Genomic DNA, 22,754 nt, shown 5'->3' with positions numbered 1-22,754 from the left:
AAGAGCAAGACGACCCACCCTGGGCATCTAAACGGGTGGCCATAAATAAAAAGGTGCCCCCTCGCCCTTGCTTCTGAGCTGCAGGTAAGCCAAGCTCTCAGCAAGTTCTGCCACACCTTGCCCTCAACTTTCCCCACCAGCCTTGGGCGCAAGGAAAACAAAGCGGCCTTCGCTGCCCTCTCTGCGTGCACCGCGGGCGGGGATCCAGGCAAGGGGCGCGAGCCCGCGGACAGAGGGGGAGCTCAGCGCAGCAACGGAGCCGGAGCGCGCCCCCCGCCCGCGCGCCCCCGCCGCGTCGCACATAAACACGCGCGCTCCAGAAACGCGCGCCAACGCCCGGCCCCGCGCGCTCCCTGGCGCACGTAAACACACTCCGTCTCCCACGAGCCCGCGTGTCTCACACCTGCTCTGCGCACGCTCACCCAAACACACGCCCTCCTGTAAACACGGGCCTCGCACCAGCGATTGCTCCAGAAACACAGCTCGGCTCCCCACGCTCACCCGACCACCCACACGCTCTTCCCACTCGCTTCCAAAGCACGCGCGTCTCACACGCAGTACTCAAACCTACTTGCTGCTGCGACCTCACTCCCCCAATCGCCCCAAAACACGCCCCCACAACACCAGGTCCCCGCGCACACTCCAGGGTTCACTCGCGCCATAAACACGCGCGCACTCACCGCCGCGCCTGTAAAGACACAACCCGAATGGCCTCGCTTCCTACGCGCTCCAGAATCACGCGTGCCTGCACCTAGCTCCTCTGACGCTCTCCTTCTTCACTCTCGCTCGCGCCCTCGCGAGCACGCGTGTTGTCCCCACGCCCCCGCGCGAGCCTCCGCCCTCGCCCCTTCGCCAGGCGCACACTCACTGGGACGTGGGAGCACAGTCACCCTCGGTCCGTCCGGCGTCCAGACGCCCGTGCCCCGCTCTCCGCCCCGCCCGGCCCCGCCCGAGTCGCTCCACTCCACAAGCCGCCGCTGGAACGCTGCGCTGGGCTCCGGGTACCGCGGTCTCCCCGCCACAGCCCGAGTGCGCCCGCACCGCCAATGGAGGGGCGCGGCGGTGAGCTCACCGCACCCGGCTCCGCCTCCAGCACCGCGAGGGCCAATCGAAGTGCGCTACGTCACCCGGAGCCGGGCAGAAGCAGGTGTGGGGCGCGGAGCGGCTCGGCGCGCGGACTGCGCCGGAACTGCGCCCAGCTTGGCGGCGTCGCGCTGAACGGCGTCGGGCCGGGCATGGAGGGCGTCTCGCGCGCGTGGGGTCGCGTGGGGCCCGAGCCGCCGCCCTGCCCTCGCGGCCGCTCCCTGGGCCTCCAGCCTGGATGCACTTCGCAGGCAGGGCGTCTCCCCAGCCCGACGGGCCGCCGCGGTCTCAGGTTCCCTGCAACTCCTAGCTGCGCAGCGCCGTCGGGGGGGCCGGGAGCCCAATCTCAGGGGCTCTGAGGTCCAAACGTCTGCAATGCAGCGAGCTGGGGGAGGGGGCAGTGCGCTGTCCGAGGTGGGGCCCGAGGACCACGGGGCTGTGACAGTGACTGCACCCCCTAGAAGTTCAAGGCCCTTTCCATTTCTATGATCAGAGCTCAACTCCTTAGCTGGAGTCATGGGGCCTCCGCCTACTCAGTTCTGGCCTCGCTCTCCCCAACTTACAGCGCTGTAATCACTCACTTGGATACTCTGCCAAAATATTCTCTCGCCTCCTGCTATAAAGCTAAACACAACTCTAAAGGCTCCTTGTCTCCACACAGCCTTCTCAGACGTCCCAAAGGAATGCCACCGACCCTTATTTTTCTCAGAAATATCTATCCTATCCTTATTCGGTTAACCACTCACCCACCAAGACCTTGTTCATAGAAAGTATGACCCACGCACGCTTCTGAAGGGCCATCTTTTGTTTGCATTCTTTTATATTGTCTATTGACTTTAAAAATGACGTTATGTCTTTCCTGCCATCTGAGTTACAAATCTCCACCCAATTAGATTATAAAAATGACACACTTTCGCACTGCCCTTAAGTTTGAACAACCAACAGGGACTCCGTGGTTAGAATCCAAGTGAAGGACACACAGTGCTCATGCTTCCGAAGCAGAAAAAGCAAGTCGGGGGCTGCGTCTGGCCACAGACTGAACGTGAGCACATCCTCTTCTCTTCCCAAGCTTGTGGGAGCATCATCAGGACTCCACAGCATCTTCACACTCCTGCTAGGTCCTTCAGAGTCCACAAGCCTCTACCGTGGTCTCACACTGGAGCCCCACAGCTTCCCACCTCTCCATGTGCTAGGGTAACTTTTGTGGATATCTAGGGCGTGGCTTAAAGCTCACCACCCTTGGCCCTTTTTCCTGCCACTGTGGATAGAACCATGCTGACAGCACTGCCAGTTCTGGAGCTGCAGCACACAGTGGGTGGGTTCTGCCTCTGTCTAAGAGACACGGTGCATGAGCAGCAGTCAAGGTAACTTCAACTTTGGACACAAATTGCCCAAATTCAGAGTCAGATGCTGACACTTGCTACCTATGTGGCCGGTTGGTCTGTTTCTTTGTATCTATGGGGCCATAGATACTAAGGCCCATCTAAACACTTTGTGGCGTTATCTAGTGTTACTTTCTTAACTAAATATAGGTATACCTTGAGCTTCTAAGCAGTGACTAAAAGTTATGGGGCCACAGGTTCCGAATTTCAAATAATGTTCTATGGTTGGCCTGAGCAGCTTTAGTTTTGTACCCATGATCTGTGCATTATTCCATATGTATACTGTATATTCATCAAGATTTCAAAGGTTAGCGGGACAGCCCTGGGATCTCTCTGAACAGTGCAGCTGGGCTTGTGTCCATAGCTGATTGTTGGATTGCCCTTGGTCAAGTGTGAACAACACCCAAACTGTGTACGTAAGAGGAGCATGAGGAACCACACCCACCCCATGCTCCAACATGCCAGGGAATGCACCAAGATCCCGCTAAGAAATACGGATCCCCAGGATCTTGTGTGAGGAAGCTCTTTTTCTCATTCTTTTTTAAGAGAAGGGATGAAGGTGTGCCCTGGGCATCCCAGCTGTCTGGGGGCAGACCCCAGAAGCCAGGAAATATAGGACTGACCCTTCCTTTTCTTTTCAGCCACCCCGTGTCTATATAGTATGAGAAGAAAGTGGAGTCTGTGGCTGCTGCATGCTGTACAGGAGGCATGGCTGAGCCCTCCTGTCCAGTCTGGAGCTGGAACTTTCCTTCTAGGCAGCCTCTGTAGCAGGACTTACTCTTACTGCTCCTCTGATGGGCAGTTTCCTAGAAGGCGCTTCCTGCCACTCTGAGTCTCTACTGTACCATGGGAACAGGCATCCTCTTTGGCCAGTGCACAGAGAGTTGGGCAGAGCTGGGGTGAGCTGGATGGGTCTGCAGCTAACTCAGAGCGTGCTCAGGGTGTGTTACAGCCAAATGCCCACAGGTGGTGGATTGCTCCTTGTGGGTATCTGTGTCCTTTAGACAATGAAAGGGTGGGGCACACCCGTAACTCAAGCAAAGTATCACACTGGGGTTTTATAAGGCTTTGATTGGACCTGGGTCCTTTTTTGGCATGGAGAAAAAGAAAGCTTTCATGAGTTAGTTATGAGTCCAATTGGTGGAAGCCAGATCAAGGGCAGTTTTTGTCCCTTAGGCAAATACAGTCTGCTGTAATCTCAGCCCAACCTGTGCTCACTGGGGATCCTGAGTGCGGACAGGGAAGAAGGGAAGTGCAGTGGGCCGGGTGGGTGTTATCTGCTCCCATTGTGCTGGGCACTCCTATCCATTACTGCTCATTCTTCTGCAAGTAGGACAGAGTAGGAGACAAAAGCTCCAAGAGGCAGATAACTTGCTCCAGGCTCCGAAGCTAGCAAGCAACAGACCTGAAGCTGCACCAATTTCATCCTGTTCCAGGCACTTAAGGAAGGTGCAGCCCAGAAGTTACTCTAAAAGAACTGTGTTTCCTTACAATGGTTACAGTTTCAGGTGCACAACAGAAAGGCCAAATCAGCCGCTTCCATTCGGTGCCCTGTAGGGAGAGAAGGGAGCATTCATGTTTCTGGCCGCCATCCTCAGGGAGGCGTCATGTTCTCTGGACTCCTCTGACGTTTGATGTGACCATGTGGGATGGTCTTGGGCCAAGGAAAGGTGGAATGATTTGTGTCATTACAGATAGAAATATGAAGAGCCAGGGATGTGCCCACCACAGTCATTTCCCCAGCCCTGACACTTGTGAAAGCTTGCTTACATCAAGTGGTGGCTTCTCTCTGCCTAGACCCCTGAAGGTGCGTCACAGGCAGAGTCCCCCCAACAGCACTTGAAGTATGGCTGACCAACCATGGACATCAAACATTGGACTGTTGGATACCGAGGCACGGTCTAACTTCTCCTGTATGTTAACAGTCAAGTATGCTTCTAGATAGTTCAGCTTCCAGTAAGTGAAAAGACAGTAACAAAATGAATATTTTAGCATAACTAGGAGGCAGGAGAGTTGGCTCAGCAGTAAGAGCACTTGATGCTCTTTTAGAAGACCCAGGTTCGATTCCCATCACCCACATGGTGGCCACAATGGTAATTCAGTTCCAGGGGATCCACTGGCATCTCCTGTCCCTCTCAGCATCCAGACATGCACATGGTGCACACACATGCAAGCAGGCACTTGCATATACACATAAAATAAAATTTTTTAAAGAAAATTTAAACTAAACATAAGTAAGTGTAATATGCATGTTTATGTCTTTAAAAAACAATGACAGGAAAGATAAGGTGATATAATGGATAAAAGAAGTGTTTCCAACAAGTGTGCTGGAAAACTGGATCCCCCCCCTCCCCCCCGCCAGGGCTGGAGAGATGGCTCAGTGGTTAAGAACACTGACTGCTCTTCCAGAGGTCCTGAGTTCAATTCCCAGCAACCACATGGTGGCTCACAGCCATCTGTAATAGGATCCAATGCCCTCTTCTGGTGTGTCTGAAGACAGCAACAGTGTACTCCTATACATATAATAAAGAATTAATTTTAAAACACCGGATACCTGCACTCAAAAAAACAAAAGGGGACCTTTCCTTATCTCACATGGGATAAAAACAAACTCACAGTCCAACAAAAATCTGCAAGGATCCAAACTATGGAACTCCTTCAAGCGTCTTACCGGCAGATTGTTGTGACATGGACTTTGTTGGTGGCCACTTTAAATATGATCTCAAAAATACAAGCCATCAAAGGAACAGTAAATAACCTGAACTTGAGCAAAATGAAACACAGTTGTGCTTCCAAGAATAGCACTAAGGAGCAGAAAGACACCAAAAAGGAGGAAATATATAAATGGCATACTTAATAAGGGTCTTGCATCTAAAATCAGGAATTCTTACAGCTTAAATTTAAAAGCAAGCAACTTATTTTTTAAAATCTAAGTAAGGGATCAAATGAGGGTTTTTTTGTTTTTTTGTTTTTTTGTTTTTTTAAAGAAGATAAACAAAAGACCAGTAAAAACATGAGAAGATGTTTGGCATCTGATGAAATCAGTGTCACCGAGAAATGCAAATAAAAACAGCTGTGGACCAGACATGGTGGCCCACACCTTTAATCCCAGCACTCTACTTGAGAGGCAGAGGCTGTTGGCCAGCCAGACCCACAAAGTAAGTTCCAGGCCAGCCAAAGCTGGCTTTTGAGACTTTGTCTCAAAAACCAAAACCAACAACATCATCAACAACAACAACAACAAGACAGTCATGAAGCAACAACAATAACAACAACAACAATAAGAGCCTTCAAGGAAAGAGCAGAACTCTTTAGCACGGCTGGTGGGGATGTAGGATGGTGAGATTGCATTGGGGAGTGAGTGCCCTGGCAGTTTCTCCGGGTGGACCTTCAGCTATGATAAGGACCAGCAATTCTTCTCCTAGCTATGGACCTGAGAGAAATGGAAACAGATGTTCGACATGTGGACATCTGTCTGGCAATAAACAGACAGATATACACACACTACACGATGAACCCAAAAGGCAGCATACTGGGTTAAAAAAAGAAAAGCCAGCCGTATGGCCACACACTGCCTGATTCCTTCTACAGGCAACGCCGAGAACAGGCAGTTTAGAGACAGAGAAGATTTACTGGTTGTTTAGGGCAGGGCTCAGAGCACGGTGGTTTCTTTTGGGGTGGGGTGAGGGGGTGAGAATGACCTAGAATTAAGTTTCTGGTAACTGTATAACCCTGAGGACTAGAGACTTCTGAATCCTGTACTTTAACAAAGCGTGAGACTGGAAAGCTGGCTCAGGGGTTAAGAGCACTGGTTGCTCTTCCAGAGAATCGGCCTTCAATTCCTAGCACCTACATAGGAGCTCAGAACCATCTTCCAGTTCAAGTTCCAGAGGATCCAATGCCTTCTTCTGGTCCCTGGGGGAGCATGACACCCACATAGTACACAGGCATGCATGAAGGCCAAACACTTATATGTATAAAAATACATAAGTTGTGAAATATAAACATGCATGCACAAGCACACACACACACAAACAGACACACACACAGAGACACACACAAACACATACATATCGGTAGTAACAAGTTTAAGTCTCAGAAAGAAGACTGGACCTTAGGAGAAGGGCTCAGGTCATGGAGGGAAGGAAGACTCTAGACAGGGCTCTGCTTCAGGACTTTAGGGTTTCTTGGTGAAGGCTCCAATGTCTCATGATGCTGACTTCCAAGACCACAGGCCAGAAGGTGGCCATCTCTAACAGTCCACTGGGGGATGGGGAAAGCAAGGTCGAATCTACTAAATCCTTTAATACTGTAATGGCCCCTTTGATCTTGGAAAAAAAACGTCCTGAACTGAAGTCTCTCTCAACACCCCATTCGGTGGCTGACTTGTGGATAACCACAGCAAGCTTTATAGACTCCCACTGCCCTGCCAGGTCCTTGGCCAGGGCCTTTGGAATGTTCAGTAGGAGGCTCGGGACAGTAGCCTGAATTTTGGGTCCAGTTGCAACACTAAGTCCTTGGGTGGTGGGTTTCAGCTTCCTTGGCTTCGAGCCCCTTTCTGCCTATGTAAAATGAGGTCGGGCTGGATCTCAATGGAAATTGTAAAGCAACCTGAGCTGAGAGCAAGGCCTCTGAGCTTCCCTGCAAGGAACCTGGATGCCACGTGATGTGACGTGACCAGTCCTAGGAGGGCAGCTGCACAAGTGAGCCCAACCAACCCACGGTGCCCAGAAAATAAATGCACTTGGGTTATTTTGAGCCCCTCGGCTGTGGGTGGCTTGTTCGCAGCAATACCTACAGCTAGCACAGTGGTAGACAGTGAGGAAGAGAGGCACTTACTACTTGGATGGCCATCAGACTGGGAAGGCTGTTGGCTTTGTTCAGGCTGTAAGAGGAGAGGCCCTTTCCATAAGTCTGACAGCATGCAGATTTCTCTTCGTGGACAAAATGCAGAAAAGAAAACAAATCACCTTTAACTTGTTCTCCTTATTGCTTCTGCAGACTTATTCATACCCAACACTCCCAAATGTCGGTACTACAGCGAACGATAAAGTCCACTGCTATTGTCCATGTTAAAGTGGGGGGAGGGGCTGGTGAGATGGCTCAGTGGGTAAGAGCACCCGACTGCTCTTCTGAAGGTCCAGAGTTCAGATCCCAGCAACCACATGGTGGCTCACAACCATCCGTAACGAGATCTGGCGCCCTCTTCTGGAGTGTCTGAAGACAGCTACAGTGTACTTACATATAATAAATAAATAAATCTTTAAAAAAATAATAAAAAAAAATAAAGTGGGGGGAAGTGCAGAGACATCTCTCTCCAGGGCAGTGGGTGTAGAATCAGAAGTCTGGGTGAATAGGGATGGATGCCCCAGGGTTGCCATCCCCAACCTGTATTGCAGGATAACTTACTAGACCCTTGTGAGATATGGGCTCTGTGTTAGAATAAAGATGGAGACCGCTCCTGGGAATCAATTATCAATGATTATCAAGCCCAGAGGCCAGGTGAGTGCTCAGCAAGGCTCGTGGATCAGGGATGACTCTGAGGCAACATACCCTTTCCCACTTTCTATGTATTAAAATAAGTGTGTCTTCTGTGAAGCTGTGGGAGGGAGGTGGCAGATGCCATGGCCATGGTAGATAATCCCATACAGATGGACAGTCACCCTCACCGAATCCTACTCTGGGGCCTTCCAGGAAAAGTTGGGGAGAGAAGTTCCAGGCCCGGACTCTTTAGCATACCCCAGGTTAGCCCAAAAGCCTCACCCAGCAGGCACTGTATCAGCTAAGACAAGCTCAGCCCAAACCCAGTTTTATGCATTTCTTTGTCTGGCACAGCTCACAGGCCTCCTCTGTGGAGAGCATGGAAGCCTCCCTAACCCTCCCTCATGGCTCCTCGTTCAAACCAGAGCATCCCTCGCTCAGTCTTTATGGAGGTAGGGCTTGAGGGTTGAGAGCACCCGAGGCTGAAGTTGGCCTTTGTACAAGGCAGACCGCTCCCCCTAAGAAGACTGGGGGTACCTACAACCATGCAGACACCACTTCTCCATAAGAAAGGCACACTCATAAATACACAGATTAGTCAACCAGGTGCAGTGGTGTGCCTTTAGTCACAGTATTGAAGAGGCAGAGGGAGGCTGATTGCTACGAATTCAGGGCTAGCCTGGTCTATATAGTGAGTTCTAGCACAGCCAGGGATACACAGTAAGACCCTCCTGTTTCAAAAAATAGAACGTGTATGCATGCGCACACGCAGGCAAGCAAGCACACATGCGCGCACACGCACACACAAGAAATGCATGGACTAAAGCTGCCATCATCAGATACCTCTTTAAAAAGTGGGGGTCTGACCAAGACAAGTAGGCAATGACAGAGTCAAAAGGCTAGCCACTTAGAATGACAGCCACCTTGGAATCATCCTCAGAGTGGTCATGAGACATCTATGGAAGTAACAGCTAGGTGAGCACCCCGGGACAGGGCAGAGGGACAGATTTATCTCAGGGACTCTGCAGGCACTCTAGGTGCTAAACGCGATTATCAGAAAGGGCAAGAGTGTGGCCATGGGAAACGTGGCTGGGTCACTCCTGCTGGCCTTTCTCTGACACTATGATCATGTCTCCTCCACAGTGGCTCCTCTCCATGTAGCCACATCCCCCTGGTGCCAGCTCCAGGCTCTGGGACTTTGTTTGGTTCTGCTGACCACTTTTTCTAGGTCCGTTCGCATCTAGCGGCTGACACTGTGATCAGGGACTCCCCTAGCCAGAGATGGAGACCAGATAACCCTGGATTGCTCCACTTGCCACAAGAACAAGAAACACCCCACCCACCTGTCCTCTGTGGTTTAATTCCTGTTCAGGTGACTCAAAATACTACCTGTGTCTTGCTCACTTTCTTATTGGGAACAAAACCATATAGAGATGAACACACACACACACACACACACACACACACACACGAGGGTCAGGGCTTAGTCCCTGACAGCAGCAACAATGAAACAAAAAATGGGGGCCAAGGGGAAGTGAGGGGAAGAAAAGAGATTCAAAAAGTGTAGAAAGAACGGGGAGGGATGGGAGGGGAGATGAGACAGGCAGCCTCTGATGCAGGGGGATGTCTTGGAGTTCCAGACCTTTTTGCTTCTCCACTCAGCTTGCTCTTGCCTGATATTTTGGGGGTGGGGGAGGTAGAAGTGTTCTCAAAATGCATCAGGCTGGACAAGCACAGTAGCATATAAGCCTGCAGTCCCAGTGCTCTGGAGGATGAGGCAGGGGCATTGCAGCCTGGGCTACAGAATGAGACTAGCTCAAAACAAAGGAGTAAGAGATCCTAAGGGACTTCCAAGTTCCAGGGCACTGGTGGCTTCAGTTACATCAAGCCCAGCCTTCTGGAATCCTGCTCATGGCTCTGGCATGGCACTGGCTCCAGAGCCCTCCATACAGGCCGTTTGCAGTCTTCTATCCTGATTCTCTGGCTTTAGCTGTTGCGGGATAGCCCAGACCCAGCCTTCCGGTGGTATAATCAACACCACCACATGCCTTAAGCATTACATCTTGAATGGTCTCCACAGTATTATAATAATAATAATAATCAGATGGCTGATTATTGCACCTATCAGCTGGCCACTGTTCGCAAAGCCAGGTCCATCCCCCAGGGAGAGGGAGTTGGTGGGCAGGCGGAGAAGCTGTTCGTAAGTCTCCCGCAGTAAAGGGCCCTTTGGGAGAACATTTACCAAAACAGAGAGCGTTGCTCCAGGTTGGGGTGCTGTCTGTAGAATGGAAGTGAGACTCAGGGTCTTTCCAGTTGTGACTGAAGTGATGTATTAGGGTAATAACCCTGACTACCAAGGCACCTGCATTTTCTCACTTAATCTCACATCGAAGCCCAGGGAAAACAAAGCTGTCCTGTCCGTGATAGCCTCCATAGAAGACAAAACACTCACTCACGTTATGTTTCTGTATAAAAATGAATGAGCTGCACAACGGTGCTTTAAAAACAAGTGACCACACAGGGATCTTCATCACTCCTTCTTCCCGCCTCGAAGATAGAAGAATGTAATCTACCGGGGCATGCTCAGAAGAAAATGGGAGCTCTGTATTTCGTAACCCCCTAGACGTATGCATGGTGGCTGTTTCTGACTGTATCTGTGTCCTTCTGGGGCGAGACTAACAACCTCCACTGTCTTTTTCTTAATTTATCAAGGGCTCTTCGGGATCTTTGAACACGTAGTTGGTGTCACAGAAGGTCAATGAAGCCCCCCCTGGAGGGCAGGATGCCAGGCAGTGACTTTGCTGGGAACTTTCCTGCCTCTCTGATGGTCAGAGGATGAGTAGGTCTGAAGGCAAAATTGCTCTCCTGTTGCTTTCCCACCAACAGGGAGCCGAAGGGAGAACCCTCCATCCCCTCCAGGTGATCTCTTAAGTGGACCATCAAGCTTCTACATGCTTGTCTTAGGTCACTTGCCTGAAGCTTGCCCAGTGAGACAAAGAGCAGAAAAGGTTAAGGATGGACACCTTCCCCCGCTTGGTTCTGACATCCTAAAGCCAGCACAAGCTGTGGGGATGGAGGGTACAAAGACAGCACTGGGCTCCCCTAGTGACTCATTTGTCCATTCATCTGTCCATCCATTAGTCCATCCACTCATCTACCCCACCACCTATCCACCCACCCACCCACCCATCCATCTGTCTATTCATCAATCCATCCATCTACCCACCCACTGTCTATCCATAAATCCATTCATCTATCCACCCACCCACCCATCCATCTGTCTATTCATCAATCCATCCATCTACCCACTCATCTCCCTCCTCATCCATCATGATCACCCGCTTGCTGCCCATCCATCTGTCAATTCATCCACTCATCCATCCCTTGAAGAACCAATTATTGAGGATAGCTACATCCCTATGTCTCTTACAGTGCTAATTAAGATAAAAATCCCTTGGGACTCAGCTATTTTCTTTTTTTTTTTTTTTTTTTGGTTTTTCGAGACAGGGTTTCTCTGTGTAGCCCTGGCTGTCCTGGCACTCACTTTGTAGACCAGGCTGGCCTCGAACTCAGAAATCCGCCTGCCTCTGCCTCCCGAGTGCTGGGATCTTTTAAAGGCGTGCGCCACCACGCCCGGCTCAGCTATTTTCTTGTCCTTGTCAATCTCATCCATATTCACTGCCTCCTTCTATCCAGGACCACCTCCTCGCAGACACCCATCTCCCGCTTGTCAGCTTTCTTGGATTCTGAAGTGTATGGTCACATACCATTGACTTTTCTCACAAAAGTTCCAGAGGGCCCTCAATCAAGCTCCATCAAACTCAGGACCAGTCCTCCAAGGTGAATGGTGTGGAGCCCATAGGCAATCCTTCCACAGGCTGTACTAATGTCACCTCGCCTTCTTGTTTCTTAACTCTGTACCTTCTCCTCTGAGCTGCCATCTTTTATCAGAACAGCTAACTGGTCTACCTTGTGTACTTCAGGGCTTCTTTAATCGGAGTGCTGTGGTCAGTGCCAGCTAGACCCACACCACTTCTCTCCCATCTCATGGCCTTCACCAGAACCTCTCTCCCATCACAGAGCTCCTGTGGATGTCACCTTGGCCTGGAATCTTCTTATCTTCTGTTTTCATGGAGTCAACATTTGCTCTTCCTACTGATCTCTTCAAAGGCCATTTCTTCAACAAATCCCTCCTAGTCCTCACTGAGGAGTCCTGCCTCATCAGAAGCATCCCGAGTTTAAGCTTGGCAAGTACAAGGACCTCATCAACCCAGCTGCACCTGCCCTGATTCCCAGCACTGGGACAGCACCTGGCAGCTAGAGGGAACACGCTCTACTCCAGTAATGAGTTCAGGGGAAACTGCTAATGAAGGAATTTACAAAGCATTATGGGAAAGCAGGATATGCAGGCTTTCTTCAAGGGGCAGTGAGAGGGAGCTTGCTTCAAGCTCTGGGGACAACACTCAGGCAGCACCACAGGGCCTGGGGAGAGAGTGAGAGGACAGATGCCCATGGCATGGAGGTAAAGGGAGGGTCACTGTGTCCTCTGCTCCCTGTACCACCTGCTTACTCTGGTGTCTCAGTTCTTCCCTGTGCACAAGGACCTGAAAGGTTGCTGGAAAGTCAGAGTAAGGGCACCACGTGAATACTTTGTGGATATGGCCTGGGGCATGATGATCTTTGAAAGCTGCTGTTAGCCCTGGCTGGGCAGTAACAATGGCAGCTCATCTGTGTGTCTCCAGACCAGTCAGTGCAGCCTGGTGTCAGCGAATTGACTCAAGGGTGACTCTCCAAGGTGGGGATGGAATCCTCCACTCACACCCCCACACATCTCATGTTGCAGTAGGAGAAAAGTCCCCCAGAAGCCACCACTGGGGATTGTCCCCATCTGCTGGCATGTGGCATCTAGAGCCCAGAGTGGGAATCAGGTTCCACCTCTCTTGTTGGTGTAAGCGTTAGCAAAGAGCATCAGCTTGTTCAGCCAGGTCACCTCTCATGACCCTTGACCCCGGTAAAGAAGCTATAACCTATGTCGCTAGCTTCCAGCCAGCTTCTTTTTCATCTGCCTTCCTGTCTCCCGGGCTGAGGGATGCTTGGCTGTGGGGTGGGGAAGGGAGGACATTGTGCAGAGGGAACTATTTGGAGACTTCCATTTTGGTCGGCCGTGGTTTGGTTTGGGGTCGCTGGCCTTCTGGGGGCTCAGGCTTCCTGCTAGTGAGCCCTAGGTTTGTTTTTCATATACGCTTTTCACTCTGTGCTGGTTCTAACAAAAAAAAAAACCCTACCCCTCCCCTTTTTCTTAACTTCTTATGTCATTAGTTTACAGTGGGCCATGACTACATCGTAGGGAGCTGGTCTGCAGTCCATCAAAGATTGTGGAATGCCCTGGTGTCATGGAGGTGAGAGATAAGGTCACTGGACCACACAGACAGAACCAGATATGTGTGTGTTTTTAGAAACTTGGAGAAGGAGAGGCCTTAGCCTTGGCTCCTGTTAGAGGCTGAAGGCTGACCCCTTGGCCCCACCTGGAGCTTCACGACCTGGGCAGTGTCTTCTTCTGAAGTCTCCAGAGGTCCCAACCTGCATCCTGCTCTTTGCTTCCTTGCTGTTGAGGCTTTCCAGACTCCTGGTCTCAGGACCATGTCTCTCGGCTGCTGGATCTACAGACCAGCCTCTTCATGCTTTCTCAGATGGATGGACGACTGGAGCTTGGCTTAGGAAAGCCCATGGAAGCCAGTCGGATGGCCACACGGCAGACTTAAAGGACAGTCTTCCTACCGATAGGATCCCTGAGTTATGGCAGCATCCAGTGGCCAGGAGGTTAGAGCTGCCTCCTCTCATCTGACATCAGTATACTATTTGGGTGGGGACGATCATCATTTGTTCCTGATTAGTGTTCAACCCCAGATTGGAAGAGTGAAGAGGGGGGGTCTCTCTTGGACTCTGGGCAGATGCAGGGCTTAGAGGCTACCTTCCTCTTGCCCATGGACCTAGCAAACAGATAAGGTAGGAGAAGGAGAAATTGGATTCCCTGCTCCAGATGTGCAGTAGGAGGAGCAAACAGTGGGAGGCACAGGGGCCTCCCCACCAGGTCAGCCTGAGAGAGGCTCATGCCCTCTGTTGCCCTGCCCCAGGGCAACAGAGGGCATGAGCTGAGACAGGCTTGGCAGTATGGTGTCTGAAATCTCGGCCACAGTCTTGAGTTCTCTAAGCTTGGTCTTTCCCTGACTCTTCTAGACTCTTCCAACAACACATGGGTCCCCCTGGCTGGGATGTTCTCTCTCTTCTTCACTTGGCACTGGTCATGATGACCAAGGCCTTCTTGAAATGCTTTCTTCTCTCAGCCTCCTGGGGATCCCACCCTCCATGTCTTCCACCTTCCACCTTGCTGGCTACACAGTCTCTTTGCCGGCTCCTCTTCTGCTTATGGGTAAGAGCTAGGCCAGCCTGTGGTCCTTTCTGCTTTTGTTTGTTTGTTTGTTTGTTTGTTTGTTTGTTTGTTTTAAATAGGGTTTCTGTGAAATCTGGTTTTCCTGAATCTTGCTCTATAGACCCAGGCTGGCCTTGAACTCAGAAATCTGCCTGCCTCTGCCTCCCAAGAGCTGGGATTAAAGGGTTTGCCACCACTTCCAGGTCTAGCCTGTGGTTACCACAGCTTCTCTTTCTATACTGTTTCATGGAGCAATTACACATAGCCACCCATATATTCATGATCCCCCAATCTCTGTTTTGTTCCTTATTCTCCATCATCTCCAGACCTTCAAAGCCAACTGTGGCATTGGTGTCCCCACCTAACCACACCAAAACCAAGCTTCTCATTGCCAGTGGCTCCCACAGGGGCTTCTTCAAACTTCTCCATCGATGAATGTAAGTTGCTGTCCCTCTAGCTCTTAAAAGCCCAAATCTGGACATCAACCCACCTAGTCCCCTTCCTCATTAGACATTCAAACCCCAGCAGGACATCTGTTGTTTACATCCAAATGTCTCTCAAATCCGGTGTCTCTGCAGATTGTCATAAGCTCTGTCAGAGTCACTCCTAGCACCTGTTGCCTTAGGGGATGCTCTGGCCTCTGGGAAGGGGGCCTGCAGATGGAGACACAGTGCATTCTCCAAACAGCAGCTGGGGTGGACTGGCAAACACACCTGAATGTGTCTTGTAACCTACCTAAACATACATCTGGGTGCACCCCTTCACCCATTTAGCACATGCCTGAATACACGGGTTCCTCCTCCATGGAGTCTCCCTACTGACCTTAGGATGAAGTGTTAGCTCCCTACACTGGATGACAGAGCTCCTGTGGACTGGAGCGTCTGGAGTCTAGCTGATTCTCCCTGCAACATCATCTTCCTTGGATGTACCAGAATACCCAGCTCATTCCCACCCTCCTGGGGACCGTGTTCTTGAGAAACTTTCTGCCTAGCATGTTCTTCCTGTGAGTTGAATTCTATCCTCCTCCCACCAAACACACACACACACCTCACCTTCACAGGTGTCTCTCTTCCTCCCCAACCCCAAATACCTGCCTGGAACCTCTCCTGGATCAGATTGCTCGATGTTTCTATTTAGCAATCACTGCCAGCTGGTGTTTCTACCTGCAACTTGTCGTTTGTCTTTCTCCCCACTGGAAGATAACCCCCTGGGAGAGTTAAGACTCCCCAGGGCCTAGACCAGTGCCTGGCACCCGACAGAGGCTTAGCACATATTTATGGGATGATGGAAGAATGAGTGCCGGGGTGGGGGAAGGAGGCCAGGAGACAGGCTAGGACGTGCACAACTATTTTGAGCTGCATGACAGTGGTGTTGGGGATGGGGAGAAGTAGAAAGCATGAAAGAAATGAAGGAGAGAAAAGTACCGGGCTGGAGGCAACATAGAGGGGAGAGGGGAGGAAGCAGGGAGTCCACTCTTTTCCTGTGGTTCATCGAAAAGGCCAGGAAGAAGTGTGGGATGTGGGTAGCCACGTGACAGGTCTAGATCTGGGAAGACATAGTGAGGAGTGGTCACCATGTCCTGTGTTCTTGTATTTGAATGCTGAGTGTCCAGCCAGCGGTGCTGTTTGTGGAGGTTACAAAATTTTTGAGATATGCCTGGCTAGAGGAGGGCTGCTAGGGGAAGGTCTTGTATGCTATAGCTGCCTCTGGTCCTGGCCTGAGCACTTTGACTCCTGACTGGACATCATGTTAAGGTCTCACTACTATGCATACCTTTCCCACAATGATGGGATGAAATCCTTCCTTGGTCATAGCAATAAGAAGAAGCCACTAACACACTGGTAGATGACAGAGTTGGTTAGACCCAGGCTTGAGTCCTCAGGGAAAGAAAGAGGCCAGCTACACAGGCATGTATAGAACCTTCCAGAAGGAGGAGCTGGTGACAGGCAGAAGAGTTGAAAGGAGCTGGAGGAGAGTGTGAAGGTCCAGAGAGTGGGGCAAAGGGGCTTCAAAAGAGGCAGGACCAATCAGCAGGGGGCCTGGGGCTTAAGGGTCATGTGGTCAATAGGGACCTACTATGATCTTGGCAAGGGATATGCTTGTCCACATGTCCATGGTACACAGATGTGGGGGATCAAAAACTGGATGTCAATGCCTTTTCTGTCCTGTCTCTCAGGACCAGCAGAGCATCATTGTCAAGCAGTAGATTGCTTTCTTTGTGGATATCCCAGAATCCACAAGATAAATGCTCACTGTTGTGTGGAGTACACTCCCTTGACAGACTGCTCCTAAGCATGGGTCTGCACCCTGCTGCCGACCTCACCACATCTGGTCAGAGTCCCACAGAGATCAAACCCCGGTGGGTTGTCTGTGTTCTCTGCAACTCAGCTCGCTTTCAGCAAGGCTAAAGATGGCCAGGACCACACTGGGTATCTGTCTTGGTTACTTTTTTGTTGCTGTGATAAAATTCCATGACCAAGGCCACTTAGGGAAGGGTTTATTTGGGCTTATGGCCCAGAGGGATGAGTCTAGCACCATCACGTGTGGCAACAGGCAGGCACAGTAGCACAACAGCTGAGAGCTCACATCTCAACCACAAGGGAACAGACACACTGGGAAGACACTGGGAATGGTAAAGGCTTTGAAACCTCAAGCTCCACCCCCTAGTACCATACTTTCCCCCAACAAGGCCTCCTTGTTGCCTCCTAAACCTGTCAAACAGCACTACCAACTGAAGACCAAGTAATCAAATGACAGGAACTAGGGAGGGTGCTTCACTCAAACCGCTGCAGTATTCTTCTGGATGCCCCCGGACATGAGTCCTCAAGGGCTGGCGTGCTGGGTTGCCTACTGGAACCTCAGCGTGTGATCTGATGCAGAAGTAGGGCCACATTCCAGAGACGGCTAGTTAGTGAGGTCACAGTGGACTAGGTGGCTCCTTACATAGAAACAGAGACACAGAGAAGAGAGATGACCACGTGCCAGTGGAAGAGGGACTGGGGTTATACTGCTACATCATATTAGGTGACAAAGAATGTTAATAGCTATCTGCCATTGGGTGAGATGATAGGGAACTCTTCTTACATCCTCTGAGGGGAGTCTGGCCCTGCTGCCCTGTACCTTGGGCTTCTATTTCTGCCATCCATGGTAACTATACAGCAGCCATAGGAGAATACAGTAGTCAAAGGGGCGTCGCTGATGGTGTCCATCAGAGCCTCTCTCCCACAGGCTTGGGACATAGTCAACTCAGCCCCCCCAGTGGTTGGGAGCCAGGTCCACAATACAGCCTATACCTACCAGGTCCTCAGGCTTCCTCCATGATACATTTCTCTGCTTTCTACCCAAGCAGCTGGGTTGAAGTGGCAATGGTTATTTCTTTGGCCTCTGTAGGGGCTGTCCTCTCTCCTAAATGACCCTTTTTGGCAGGGTGTTATTTGTCACTACTGCAAGAAGGTGCAGTGAGGCAGCTGCAGGGACACTTGTTCTTAGCCACAGAGAGGAGTTCTGTACAAAGTCACTTAGGGTGGCTCCAGATGTAAACAGCAGGAAGTTACTTTCCCTTGCCCAGGAGATGGGCTGACTAGGAGCCTCGGGAGTCAAGACGCTTGCCACAGCTGGATACAGACATGAATCACGCAACAGAGCACAGGACCCAAGCAGCTGGACCTACCCTAGTTAGCTTTAACTGCCAACTTAACACAACCTAGAGTCCCGATAAAAGGATGACCAGATTAAAGGACTGCCTGTGCTATGTCTATAAGGAATTGTCTTGGTTGAAAGTTGAGGTGGGAACGCCCACCCCTCTGTGGGCAACTTCATCTCTTGGGCAGGTGGTCTGGGCTGTAAAGAAAGCTAACCAGGCTAAGCCAGCAAAAAGCCTCCCATGGTTTCTGCTTCCAGGTCCTGCTTGAGTTCCTGATCTAACTACCCAAGATGGCGGATGATGACGTGAATGTATAAGCCACATAAGTTCTTCTCTCCCATAAGTTGCCTTCGATCAGAGTATTTTACCACAGCAACAGAAAGGAAAACTACCCACACCCTCAACTTGTGATGTGGACCCCACAAAGAACAGGAGGAACTGACAAGATGGAGAAGACACTGGCCACACCCAGAGGGGACACTCCTCCTCCTGACCCATCCCCTGCTCCAAGACCCTCCTCCTACCACTCAGTCCCAAGACCCTCCCCAAGACCCTCCTTCTGTCACTCAGCCCCAAGACCCTCCTCCTGCCACTCAGCCCTAAGATCCTTGTCCTGTCACTCAGCCCCAAGACCCTCCTTCTGTCACTCAGCCCCAAGACCCTCCTCCTGCCACTCAGCCCTAAGAGTCTTGTCCTGTCACTCAGCCCCAAGACCCTCCTTCTGTCACTCAGCCCCAAGACCCTCCTCCTGCCACTCAGCCCTAAGAGTCTTGTCCTGTCACTCAGCCCCAAGACCCTCCTCATGCCACTCAGCTCCAAGACCCTAGTGTGAGACTGGCTCAAATCAACCCTGCTGTAACCTGTGTCCCCCAGGTTGCTGTTGTACACGGAAGCAGCCAGAAACCCATGTACTAACAAGTATTTGTTTGCCCAAAGCTCACTCCAGGTAGACCAGGAAAGCTCCAGGTGGGGTCCTTATTCCCTCTCTAGTCTTTGCTTACTTACTGGCCAGCTCTGGTGACAGTAAGTCTACAGTCTCCCTAGAGGCAGGACAGAGTGACCTTGTGCTTCTAGGCCTTAACTATGCTAGGATTCAAAGCTGTTATCTAAGGTAAGACAGTTAACCATTGTCTTTTCTTTAAAAAAAAAAATCTGTGGACTGTGTGCGGCAGCCCATGCTTTTAATCCTAGCACTGGAAGGCAGAGGTAGGTGAGTCTCTGTGAGTTTCAGGCCAACCAAGGACACATAGTGAGATCCCTCTTGTGAATATTGTATTCTGTGCTATAAAATATACAAAATTAACTTTTTTCTCTTCCTTCATTATGTGGGGAAGGACATCTTTGGATTGCTCTAGGTTTCTGCTTACCTACATGTACTATCTTCTGTCACCCAGCAGGCCCTATGAGTATGATGTCCAGATGGACTGGACAGTGGGGACCACGAACTGGGCTACAAGGGCCTGGGTCCACTCGTCGGAAGGCCCTGGAATACCATTGGGTGAAGAAGCATCCCAGAGGCCTCTTGGGAGCCACTGGCACAGCTAGACTTCGTGTAGGGCCTCTAGCTCCCGAGGTTTCTATAGTCTCAGGATTATATTCAATGTATCTATGCCTGGGTGAACCCCTAGCCCTGGCGGGCACAGGCTGGGGTCAGAAGCCCACTAGGAGGGGACCATATGCCAGGGCTAGACCTGCTCACAGCTACAGCACAGCGTAGAGGCAGCTGCATCTCTCCCATTTGTTTGCATAGAGGGCAGGTCAGACCAGACTAAACTAGAAAGCCAGACCTTACCTTTTCTTTTAGGCCAAAGCCAGGGTGCTGGGGTCGGGGTGTATATATATGTGTGTCAGGGAATAATCTCTGTCCTATGAGTTGAAGGAGACCTCTGGCCTGGTTGAGGCCAGCTTGGGAGGCAGGCACCTGGATCTGGAACTTGAGCTCCCGGCCCCAGCTCCCTCCTTGCCTGAGATGACAAGGTCCCTCCCTCCCTAGGGTGAAGTCAGCAGGCCTGTCCAGGTGACCAGCCCAGGAGAGCTGCTTCCATCTCTTATTCAAGTTCTCTCAGCTGTTGGAGGAGCAGAGCAACAATCTAAGCAGCTTACAGAGGTTCAAGAAGACAGGAGGGCTGAGAGTGGGGGCAGGGAACCCCTGAATCTCCTTAGCCCACCTTCTCTAGAATCAGATGGTTACAAGGAAACAAGGACAAGACACACACACAGGTTCCACTCCAGGGACAGAGGTCACCTGGTACCCCACTGCCTGTGGCCGAATGAGCATCTGCCTAGCTCACCCTCAGGACCAGGGCTGTTGTGGCGAGTAGGAGTGGCCTGGCCTTATTCTCTTTATGGACACAAGCACAGATCTGAGCATGGCCCTGGCTGTGAGTATCCACTGGACCCAAGGCAGACAGGGGAGACGCTTCCCAGAAGCCCTACCAGACAGTCTCCTGGGAAACAAACTTCATGGCTTGCCTACTTCCAGTCTGGAGCAGTGTCCCCTTGCAAGCCCTATTGCTGACCATCCCGGGGTCCTATGCAAATGACCTGGGACATTTGTTCTGGATCTAGACATTGGGGAGAAATGTGGCAGTACTCAGAGCCTGGACAAAGATGGAGGCTTTCCTCCCTTCTGTCCTCTCTTCCCTGACACTCCCTCTTTCCATCCCTCTTAGCCTGGCCGATAACTGGCCTTCAAGTGCCCCCCCCCCTCCCGTGGAGCTTTGGAGCTGTAGGGTGGATTAAAGCTCGGTTTCCCTTAGGCTTGTCTGCACCTACAGGAGTCCGTGCAATCATAACTCAACCACGCATTGCATACTACAGCAGGCTGCCTGTGCAATGGGGTCTCAGCAGACGTGGTCCTTTGTCCCCAGCGCCCCGTTAAGGAAAGTACTATGGAGAAACTCCCTAGGTCTTGAGAAGGTGTGGTGGTTCAGAAGGCTCTCGGCTGTGGCATCTACGCTTCCCCCTTCTACAAGCCCATTCTCTGCTTTGCCCTAGCGGAGGTTTGGGGACCTTAAATCCTGAGCCACAGGACCCCACCTAGAGAAAAAAAATCGCTTTCTGATGGGTGGGGCTGCACACACAAAAGCTGCGTAGCAGACAAAACTGAGCTTTAGGGACAACGACTGCAGAGGGGACAAAGACGGCGACGGCGAGGACAAAGGCGGAGCCGCAGCTGCTGCGTGCACGCGCCTAGTGCGCGCTAATGCTCTGCGTTTCGGGACCAGGCGCCCCCACCTGGCCCTGAATCCGGTAAACAAGTCCATTGTTCTAAAGCAGCAAAGGCTGAAATACTTTTCCCCCAAACAGTCCTGGGCTTTGAGGCAGGGGAAGGACAAATAGCGCTCTCCAGAGTTGGAGGAGGGCGACGCCAGGAAGGACTGAAAAGCTACCAGCCCTCAATCACAGTGCTTTTGCGCTTTCCCTGCCAGGAACGGCTGCGCGCTCTTCCTATGAACGCCCGCCGTTCTGCGGCAGCCAGCGTGCACTGAAACCCCACGGGACCCGCGTCACCAGCTACTGCGTGAAAAGACCCCGCATTGCGGCGGTGCGCGCGCGCGTGGTGGGGAAAGCGTATGTGTGCATCGCGTGCGCGCTTCCCGCCCGCGTTGCCCCAGATCTCCGGGTGCTGCAGTCTCCTCACCCCCACCCCCACCTTTGCACACACGTCCCTGCAGTTTGGTGAGCTGTGATGGAGAAGGTGCCCAGTGGCCGTGGCGCGGCAGGGAATGGTGACGCGAGGGAGTGAAGGGGAGATGCTTACCCGCCTGGCCGCTGTAGCTTCTGTCTCCACACAAAGCTCGCTGCCAAGCCAACCCGTTGGCAGGAGGCCGGGAGACCCCCGCCCTCCTGCTAGCTGTCTCAGCTGTCTCCAGCGCTGGGGCAGATTATGCCCCCGGCGTGTCTCGGCGCTGCTCCCCTCCCCCACGGCCCATCAGACGAGTGAAATGGTGGGCAAGCTGGGCGCGTTCATTTAGAGATCTAAAAGCGCCCGGAAGCTCCCAGATTCTCAGTCAGGTGGGATCTCAGTCCTGCTGACCCCACCTCTTATCTCCTCCCATTACTTGAAAGAACTGCTGGCCAAGAGCAGGGGAAAGAGAATGCCACAGGGGGTAACGTGGGGGTAGTCTGGTTCCTCAAGAGTGGTTCCCATACCCATTTAGCTAGTGTTCTAACCGGATCCTGCCTGGGTGGTAACACAAAGCCAAGGTTGCTCAGATGCCCAGGTCTTAATGCCATCTCTCCTGTTTTGTGCCAAGAGGCTGGAGGTATTTCAGCTTGAAGGCCTACAGAAGAGAGAACTCGATCTTGGAGCAGGAGGCTGCTGGGAAGCAGGCCTAAGACCCACCTGGGAGTGTGTTTGTTATGAGGTCTGAGGTGGGCAGGCTACTCTCCTCTCAGCATCCTCCCCTGCCTTCCATTAGTCATAAGCACCATTAGCTAGCTATACCCGGCTTTCTGGGCTTCCAAGGACCAGCAGATATTTTGAGTGTTTGAAGGCACCGTTTAGCCTGAGACTCTGCTTTGAAGACAGATCTTACACTGGTCCCAGCATCCCTGGGTTCTACCCTAGGGAGGCTGATAGGGTCACTCTGGGAGAGCTAGGGCTGTGTAGAGTGTCCTACTCCATTCCTCATTTTGCTCTGCAAAACTGAAACCGGATTTCCTGAACAGGAGCCCCTGGTCACCCTGCCCTTCTCTGTTACACACTGCAGGTCATCAGCTCATGTTGGCT

General features: G+C 51.7%; 1 protein-coding gene across 12 annotated transcripts in view; it reads right to left on the bottom strand.

The window, feature by feature from the left end:
• Nucleotides 1–22,754, bottom strand: part of Camta1 (calmodulin binding transcription activator 1) — an 814,691-nt gene that overhangs the window by 48,520 nt on the left and 743,417 nt on the right. The window contains exon 1 of one of the 12 annotated variants that reach the window (XM_029476782.2): nt 21,783–21,922. The exons of 9 other annotated variants lie outside the window; for them this stretch is intronic. The gene's annotated coding sequence lies outside the window, so the exon portion shown is untranslated. Of the gene's footprint in view, nt 1–680; nt 828–868; nt 1,007–21,782; nt 21,923–22,754 lie in introns of those variants that run through there. 2 more of the 12 variants (XM_021159542.3, XM_029476781.2) reach the window with 2 other exon arrangements.

Source organism: Mus caroli, unplaced genomic scaffold (genome assembly GCF_978045245.1).
Source record: "Mus caroli unplaced genomic scaffold, Mus_caroli_1 scaffold_6, whole genome shotgun sequence".
NCBI lineage: Eukaryota > Metazoa > Chordata > Mammalia > Rodentia > Muridae > Mus > Mus caroli.
Note: the sequence above shows the minus strand (reverse complement) of the source record. Positions and strands in the feature narration are given on the sequence as shown.